The sequence below is a fragment of the Neophocaena asiaeorientalis genome, unplaced genomic scaffold (genome assembly GCF_003031525.2).
Source record: "Neophocaena asiaeorientalis asiaeorientalis breed wild unplaced genomic scaffold, Neophocaena_asiaeorientalis_V1.1 scaffold444, whole genome shotgun sequence".
Taxonomy (NCBI): Eukaryota; Metazoa; Chordata; class Mammalia; order Artiodactyla; family Phocoenidae; genus Neophocaena; species Neophocaena asiaeorientalis.
Genome location: NW_020172466.1, coordinates 490,764 through 499,634, shown reverse-complemented (window position 1 = coordinate 499,634; position 8,871 = coordinate 490,764). Strand labels below are relative to the sequence as shown.

The following is an 8,871-nucleotide window of genomic DNA, read 5'->3' as shown; positions in this document are numbered from 1 at the left end:
GAAGCAGGTTGGCGTAAGAATCTGGAATTGTGGACGGCTGAGTGGGGGAGGGGAGCTATTCAGGGAGCTGGCCTGGAGCCAGAGGCCAGTCCCAAGGGGGTGAGCAGAGGCTTGAGAGCTCTGGGCCCCATTCCAGCTCCTGACCTTGAGTCACCATGCAACTCGGCACTTTTCCTACCTCAGCCCAGACACCCATCAAGTCTCTCTTATCTCAGCTTCCCGTTTTACAGAAAACTGTGTAAAAGTTACTCTCCTGACTTCTCCTGACCGACTCTTCCCTTCCTACATTCCTTACCACACCCCCACCCCATCCAGCATCCTGCAAGCCTCGTGGGCCTCCCAGAAGCTCTTGCCTACTGCTTTCGGTCCCAGAGCCTGCCCCTCTGCAGTGCAGGCTGCCCCTGTACCTTTTGGTCCTGAGGGCAAGGGCCTGAAGGCCTAACCCAGCCTTTGGCCTGGGCCTCTCCACTCAGAGGCACAGCTGTAAAGAGCTGCATCTGAGGACATCAAGGCTGTGACTGTTGGAACTGGCAGCAACCTTAGAAGTCACTTTTGCCATTCCTTCCTTCCTTCCTTCATTCAATTAGTCCATTCGTTGAGCACTTACTATGTGCCATACACTGTTATAGGCCCTTGGTATATGGCTTCATGGAGCTCCCAGTCTAAATGGGGGTATCATTCATCAAATAAGCCCCCAAATAACTATAAATTCGCAGCCTTGATCCTCTCATTTTACATTTAGGGGAAACTGGGACTCAGAGTGGTTATGAGACTTTTCCAAGGTTGTTCTGGTAGCCAGAGGCAAAACCAGGCCAGACTCCTGTCTCCTTTTATCCCAGTGCCCTGTCTACCATGCTCTGGAAACAATACAGCATGAGTGTAAGGGTGGAGCGCTTATCCCTCCACGCAGACCCAGACTTGACAGGAGCACATGGCCTACTTGGCAAGATTTGAAGGTCACTGATGAGCAGTCTCCCCCCCTCCCACTGTTGCTCCCACCCAGCTTGTTCTCTGCCCACCTCCACACCCCCCGCCCATGCCTAAAATTGTACCACTGACTGAAATCTAAGGGTTAGAGCCCCATGATCTGGGGAAAACCTGTTAAGCTACTACTTATCACTTACACAAACACATCTCCCAATTTGTCCTTTAAGATGGGCTGGGTACTTATGATTTGGGGGAGGGAGACTAAGAGTCCCCCTTAAAGGGGGCATTGCTAGGGAAGACAGGCAGCTGCAAACAGTAGTGAGGCGCCCCATGGAACCCTAGGCAGCAGGAGGGCGCAGATCACCTGCAGGGACAGGCAGGAAGAAGGTACCCAAAAAGGAAGCAGGAAGGTTCTGAAGACACACTCCTACTTCACAGTTTAGCCTGGGGGCCAGCCCTGCACCAACATTGTGATCAGTGACATTTTTTTTCAAAATACATGTTTACATTTGGTCTTTCCTTATACTGGATTATACTGAGTCTTTTTGTCCCTACCCCAGCCTGGTGTCGAGTAGTTTGTACTTACTTGCAATTAGGAGGGGACTTCCCTGTGTCTGGTCAAGCAGTTGCCCTTAAACAGTCTGCCAGGCCTGAAATGAAATGCAGATCTGTCCGATCCTGGCATGCTAGGGGGGCCCCCCTTATGGGAATCCTTTAGTCAGTGGCAAGAACCATCCCCCACCTGGGGGGCTTCCCCAACCTAACCCTGATAAAGGCCTGTTAATCATTCCCCTGCAAACTGTGATGAAGGGGGCTCAGCACGAATGGACATTCATGCCAAGAATGCAGCCCTGCCTAGAAATCTCAAGACAAAGCTAAATGCCCAGCTAGAGACAGCCTGGAGCTTTAGAATCACACCCCAGAGGTTCACATCTCTCCTCTGCCACTACGAGCTAGGTAACTCTAGGCAAGTCACTTAACCTGTCTGGGCCTCAGTTTTCTCATCCACAAAATGGGCTTAATGATAATACGATACCCAATTCCTACTATCAGTTATCCATAACTCTTGACAACGTTCAAAAGGCTAATGAATATACTCTTAGCACAGTGCCTGCTAAGTAATCAGTACATGGGAGCTACTGAAGTTATTATTTGGACCAGATGTGGCTTTGAGATCTCTCAGTGATAGGTCAAGACCTAATAGCGGTGCATCGCTACCCTCTTGTTGAATTAAGGTTTTCATATGTCAGGTTTGCTTAAAGCAAGGCCTACCTGCAGGGCATTCCCTGAGCTGGTGATTCATGGGTGGGATGCATTCCACCCACCTATTTTAAGCTGTTCTACATTTTCTTCCCCTTGACATGGACGTGTTTACACAGAGGAGGACAGTCCCAGTCAAAACAAGATGAAAATACACTGCTGGCTGGGAGCCCCAGGCTAACTGGTTTCAGGTCCTCTCTCAGCTGTCAGCACCTCACAACAGAGCCACGGGGGTGGGGGAACCTGCCCAGCCCTACTCCCCTGCCTCCCTCCATCGGCCCAGCTCTGCCTGGTATCAAGCAGTTGGCCATCACCTGGTCAAGCTAGAGTGGGGTTCTGGGGCTGAGGTTTTGCCAGTTTTACAAGGGCAAGAAAGAGGGGTGCTGAGGGGCAAGGGCTGCCCTGGCCAGCTCTGGTGTGAGTACTGTGTCTGCCGCCAGGGTCGCCTGCTACACAGGCAGAGAAGGCAACTGCCAACAGAGACTGGTGGAAAATGGCCAAAGAAAGCTCCCCCCAGCAACCTGACCTCCTGCCTGGCATTTCCCCCACTGGACTCATTCCTTTGGGTCAACAGGAGGCTCTTGGTAAAAAGAAATTACCACGGGGAAGGAGAACCCATCAACCCCTTATCAGTCACAGAGCCTTCCATTTCTCACCTATGCCAACTTATCAGTGAGTCAGTAGGACTTGAGGAGGAGATTTCCAGGGAGGATGCTTTGATGAGCATATGCAAACAAGATTCCCCGGACGGGAAAGCACTGAAGATAGATACCCCCAGTCGGGCTTGGACATATATATATTACTGCTCCTCGCCGCCTCTTCAGAACAGTTTGCTTGTGTTTACCAAGAAGAGCAGGAGAAAACAATCTCCTTTGTCATAAACTCTGCTACTCAAAGCTGCCCACTCAGGCAGTTTGGTTTCTTTACAGTGAGTCCAGGAATATTTGGGCACATTTGCCTGTCCCCTGAAAGCCTAAGGCCACCAGTTAGCCAGGACCCATTGTATGGCCCACCCCAGGCAGTACCCCCCTAGTCTATATACTTAGTCAGCCTGGGTCACTTCTCCCAGAAGCCCCCCAACTATTCGGACCACAGTGAGCAGGTCATCATGTTCCTTTCCGGAGAAAAACTAAATAGTTCCCCTTCTGAGAAAGACCTTTCATTTTAACAGGGACCCTCAAGACTTCAAACCCAAGGATGACATTAATGGTGAGAATTTCCTTTATGTTGACGGTCATCAGGGTATTTTTAGTCAGGATGGATTTTTTATCTGCAACCCACCCCCACCGCATCGTTCCAGTTATATGGCTGTCACTTGCTCAGAATCAGGCTTGCTAGCCTGAAATCCCTCTTTGATGTTACTGCCAGCTGAGACTTGGCTGCCCTCCTCCTGGGCTTCATCATCCTCTACTGCTCCCTGTGGGTGCCCTGTTCCCAACTGACCCAGCCCCTCCAGCTAAAGATGGGAACTGAGCAAAGTCCCAGCATTAGTGCAGAACCAGGAGCACACACACGGGTGAATTATCCCTTTTATTGAAGAGGTCGGGCCTTGGTTCCAGGTCATTAGTGGCCACTTACTCAATTAAATTGTGTTTGTGTTGGGTTTTCCAAGTATGTTTGATTTTCACCAGTCTTCCGTGTTTTTAACTGCAGAGTTGCTCTTGTACAATGAGTGTCCCCAAATTAACATGTTAACAGGAGGCAAATTCATGAATTTGCCTGTAGTTCTTCCCTGTGGAGGCCATTAGCCAAGTTCTAATACTTATCTAAACCTTCTCTTTACTTATTAAGCACATGTTTATGGCATTGAGACTGTGTGCCAGGCACTAGTCTAGACTCTGGGGGTGCCGTGATGAATAAGATAAGCCCCTGCCCTCGAAGAGCTTGTATTCTAGTCTAGAAAGCCAATCACTGCTCACTTGAGACCATTTGCACTGTCCGCTTCCAGTGGTCATGATCTTATCTCGCTGTGCCTTCAGTCCTGCTTGAAAGACTAGGGGTCCTGCTGATTACTGACTGTGCCATTGGAGAAGCTCTCAAGGCCAAAACTTTATGCAAGTTACAAGTCCTCTGTGAGGGAAGGATTGCTAAGACCTTCAAGACGCAAATTTTTTTTTTAATAACATCACTTTTTAAAATTGAAGTTAAGGACAAAAGTTGGCCACATTCAGAGATTAACAGGCCTCATCCAGATGGTTAAAGCCATCTTCTCTTTCTTGGTTAACCATCTCCTAATTTTAAGTGATTTCCACAAGTTCTCTGGAACCATCTGAAATTGTCCTTTGAGGAGATCCGCCACACCACTGCATGGCAAAGCTTGAGCAAACACACCGCCAGACACACCTCACTGGATATCATCATCATCAAAGAGATTTTCAGAATCATTAAAAAAGTCTGCATGAACTGCCTTTTCATTGGCTGCCAAGTCCATCAGGAGCCCTGTGCTGCCCCCTGCCTCGTCCAGATCCATGTAGGGCCCGGCACCCTCGGGAAACATCTCGTCTACCTCCTGCTTCACCTCCGCCTGTCAAGACACTAAATTTTGAATGTTGATTCCATCTGAACATCAGTCCCTCAAACTATGCCCCTCCCCATAGGCAGAATCCATAACTTGTGAAATCATGGAAACAACAAACTGGAACTGGACAGGAAGTTAGAAATGCTGGACTTTGAAACAGCATTGATAGGACTGCTCGTTTGGTGAGCCATTTTGCCAACAGCATTTGAGGACCAGGGCCCTTACTCATCACGGCACATATCGCATTCACGTGGCCCTTTTTACTACCTGAAGAACTCAGCTATGCCGCCTATAGGATATCCACCATGTCTGGAAACATAGGCACATATATACATGTTGTCAAGGACATCATCAGTCTGCAAAAACTATACAATGTTATCTCCATTTCCAGACTTTGGGGAGTCCATAAACATATACACCTTGTGTGTTGTTTATGTGGGGCAGGGGGGCATCATTCCCATTTCATGAACGAGGAGCTAGCAGCATAGGGGGTTTAGAAGCCTTCTAAGCAGTTCTGGGGGCCTGGTGGTAAGGTAGAAAAGGAACTCTGGCCTTCTGACGTATTTTCTTCCCACTTGACCTAGTTCATTTAGAATGGGTGCCAGAGCTGCGTTTCTCAGGGGGCACCTACCCTGGCACCTACTCCTACACTAGAAGAGTCCCTCTCAATTCGTCTTGTCATTACTCTCTGTCTGAGGACTCAGCTCCATGGGCCAAGCCCATTATTGCAGCAGCCTATTGTTAGAGAGAAATCACCTGGTGACAAGACAGATGCCTCCGGGTTGTCTCCCAACTGTGTTCAGGCCCCACTGCCCCCAGATGTCCAAGGAGTGTCTGTGAAACTCCCTTTTCTCAACTGCTGAGCTAGTAACCGTCTATACTTGGCCTTTCCTCAGTTTCCATGTTTACTTTAGCTCTTCTGCAACTCTGTCAACAAACGCCACAGTATTATTAGTTTTAGCAAATAACAGGATGTCAGAACTGTTGACCAGGATTTGTTACTTTGCTGTTAGAGCTCTATCCTAGGACACAGGGGCCAGTGTTCCTCTTATTTTTTAAGGTGTATGAGCTTTGGCAGGAAGCCTTTCCCAGGCAGGCCCACCGAGCTCTGCTCAGTCTACAGGCCTTTAAGGCTGCTCACTGCCAAGGCTCCACCCACCAAGACCTGGGCCCTTCTGTCTTTGCTCGGTGGTACAAAGACATCTGTAAGTAGATTTTTCAAATAATCAATGCAAATACTTTGAATTTTCCGTTTTTGTGCCTTAACCCTTACAGTCTTGCAGTGGCCTTTGAAGGAAGTCTGTACTTGCTAAGGCAGCTTCGGGGCTTAACATTCATGTGGAGAAGAGCGAGGGGGTGGTATTTTAGGCTGGCACTAAGAATTTCCAGGCTTTTGACCCAAAGTATCTTTCTCTTCCAATCCCACCCCCAACACTGCGTGTCTCAAGGGGCAAGAAAAGAGGTTAAAAGGGTTACTCTATTGCTGACAGGCAACCGGGAAGTCCAGGCCTTGGGGGAAACATAGCCTTGTTTATTTAAGCCCCAAACCTAGCAGGCAGTGTAAATTAAACATAAAAATAAAATAAAATAAAATACTGAAACACAGGCCGGATGCGTACCACAGAGAGCAGTGAATTCCCTTGGGAGAGGGGAGTCAGTGAGCCGCAGGGGCGCCCTCCTTGCCCAGGAGGCACTTGCAAGCCATGCGATGGGATGCGGATGGTAGGGGCAGGGGAGCGCAAGGCTTGGCTCAGGGACGGGATGGGCACATTTGCAGAGATCCTGGCAAGTCTTTGTAGTCAGCCCCAGCAAGCTCCTGAGGGGGGAATGAGTCACAGCCCTCCAGCCAACCTCGGAATGGATCCACGTTTGACCAGGCAGGGACAGCCACAGGGCTGGAGGAGAGCTGGCTTTTGTTGAAGGGAGGTAGGGCATCTTAACTGACCAGACTGTGCTGTTGGAGAAAAATCAGCCCCTCTCCGTTCTCTCCCTCTCTCCTCTTCTCCCTTCCCGCCCTGTGATACCTGCCCCCCACGCCTCCAACCTCCCAGGCCAAGAGTTCCCACAGACAGCTGTGAAGTGTCTTAGAAGCAATCTGTTCCTCATAACAGAGAAGCCAAATTTGCCAAAGGTTGATTTATAAATCAGAGCAAGTTTGCGTTATCTTTCTAATAGCAGCTCTCATTCACGTTCTGATCAAGTTTTCAGGAGTGAGAGGGAAAGAGGTAGCCAAACATGACAGGGAAGGAGATGACTGAACTAAATGTTAGGCTCAGAATATGCTGAGCCCCATCATCGTGTGTCACACAGAGTGGGTCGTGGTGGCCGTGGCACTTTGGGGAGTCTTCGGGTAGATCCTGTCTTGGCTCTCACGTGTAGGCCAGTGGTTCCCAAAAGCAGTTCCATGGACTGGGGCCAGAAGAGCTGCATCCTCATCTCCTGAAAGTACCCTTCTCAAGCCACGGATGTATTCCACTAGATTTTCTAGGGCTGGAGCCCAGGATATCCGTACTCTCCTCACCTGGACCCATTTCTTTCCCTCCACAGCCCACCAGCAAGGTGTACCTGCTGTGTGTTTAGTCATCTTCTGATGCTGATCCACCACTGACTACTGTGTTGAAAGTATTACAGAAATTTAGTTTATCCCTATTTAAGTATTTGTAGCTGATAGTGGCAGAATGTGGTACTCTCCCAGGGCTTTTGCACTGGAAGAAAAAACTTTCCTAATTCCTCAAAGTGTAAAGAATTCCATTATAACTCAAAGGTATGACTCCGAGGGTGACGTTTGTAGGCACTGCAGTAGTCCGGTCAGGCAAACAGCTTGGACTGAGAGGAATTTTTCTCAGTGCCGTTCAAATCACACTTCTCAGGTCGTCAGTCACATGTGACATCTATGCCAGGACTGGCTCTCTTTAGAGCTGTCCTCGTGAGGAGCCTATGGGGATCATTTCCTAGGCATTCACATGATTGATTGTACACAAATGGTGCTTGTTTTTATTTCTCTTTCATTTGAGTGTGTGATTGACATCTTTGAAAACTGTGGACCTGGCGGCACCAGCACTTCCTGTGCCCGGTGTACAGTGTGAAGCTTCAAGCTGGTTCCCCCTATGCCCACCTGACTTCCACTCCAAGCTTCCCCCAAGAGCCTGTCACCTATGCCCCCTGCACAGCACACAGCCAGCTCTGGATGTCAGAGAGAGCAGAGGCCACAGCTTGTGACACTCTGACTGGGTCTACAGCGTCCTGCCTTGCCACTTTGCCATGTCCTATTGCTTTACTACCCCTTTGGGGGTCACGAAGCTGGCATCAGGTGAGAGAGAGAGACAGAGATGGAATGATGCCCTCTGCGTGCCTAGCTCTGTGAATTAGACTTTGTCAAAGGCTGAACGGGTGTTTGCATAAACGTGTGTGTGTGTGTGCGTGCGTGCGTGCTTGTGTGCCGCCCTTTCTTCCTGATAAGGTGTGTGTATTCCTTGTCAGCAATTCTCAAACCGGGCTGGAGGCCTTCCTTAACCCCTCCCCGCAGGCCTTTGAGCTACCTGGCTCTGTTCCCATGGCTGGGGCTGGGTGGGGTGCCCCCAGGGAGAAGCTTGCCTTGTTTCTCTCCTTTCTTTCTCTTCTCCTGACTAGTGTGTCCCCTGCCCCTTCCTGCCACCGCCCCCCACCTCAGCTGGGCTGCCTTCTTTCCATCCAGAAAACCCAAGGGAGGGGGGAGGCGGCTGGAGAGCCAGAGGCCCTTTGCAATTACAGAGCCTTTCCTCACAAGTCATAGAGTCCCACAACAGAGGATCAAGGAGCTACCTCAAGTGAGCCCACGGTGAATAGCTCCGCTGTGAGTTAAACAAGGGCCTCGGGCGTACAATGTGAGAGCCTTGGGAGGCTCATAATGCTCACCCATCGTGGCCCAGGAGCCCCCGCGCCTGAAGAGGCCGGCGTTATTACCGTCGTTTTGTTCCCCAGGGAACCTGGACCACTTCAGAGGTCACCCATTCTATAGCGGGGCCCACAGGGGAGTCAGGTGCTGCACCTCAGAGCCCCTGGCCTCTTCACAGGCCCCTTGTCTGCTGGCTCAGCGTCCCCAGCAAGATTCTCCTGGTTCTCGTCTTCCAAGCATTGCCAATAGTCCCAAGTCCTTCACATACCACTCAGAGTAACCCCGGCAACTG

The 8,871-nt window shown here is 50.0% G+C and overlaps 1 protein-coding gene and 1 pseudogene across 1 annotated transcript in view; one reads left to right on the top strand and one right to left on the bottom strand.

Annotated features, from left to right (window-relative positions):
• TSC22D3 (TSC22 domain family member 3) overlaps positions 1 to 8,871 on the top strand; it is a 58,226-nt gene that overhangs the window by 39,292 nt on the left and 10,063 nt on the right. The window lies entirely within an intron of this gene.
• The window catches only part of LOC112395083 (COP9 signalosome complex subunit 9 pseudogene), a 9,908-nt pseudogene continuing 5,568 nt past the window's right edge, over positions 4,532 to 8,871 (bottom strand).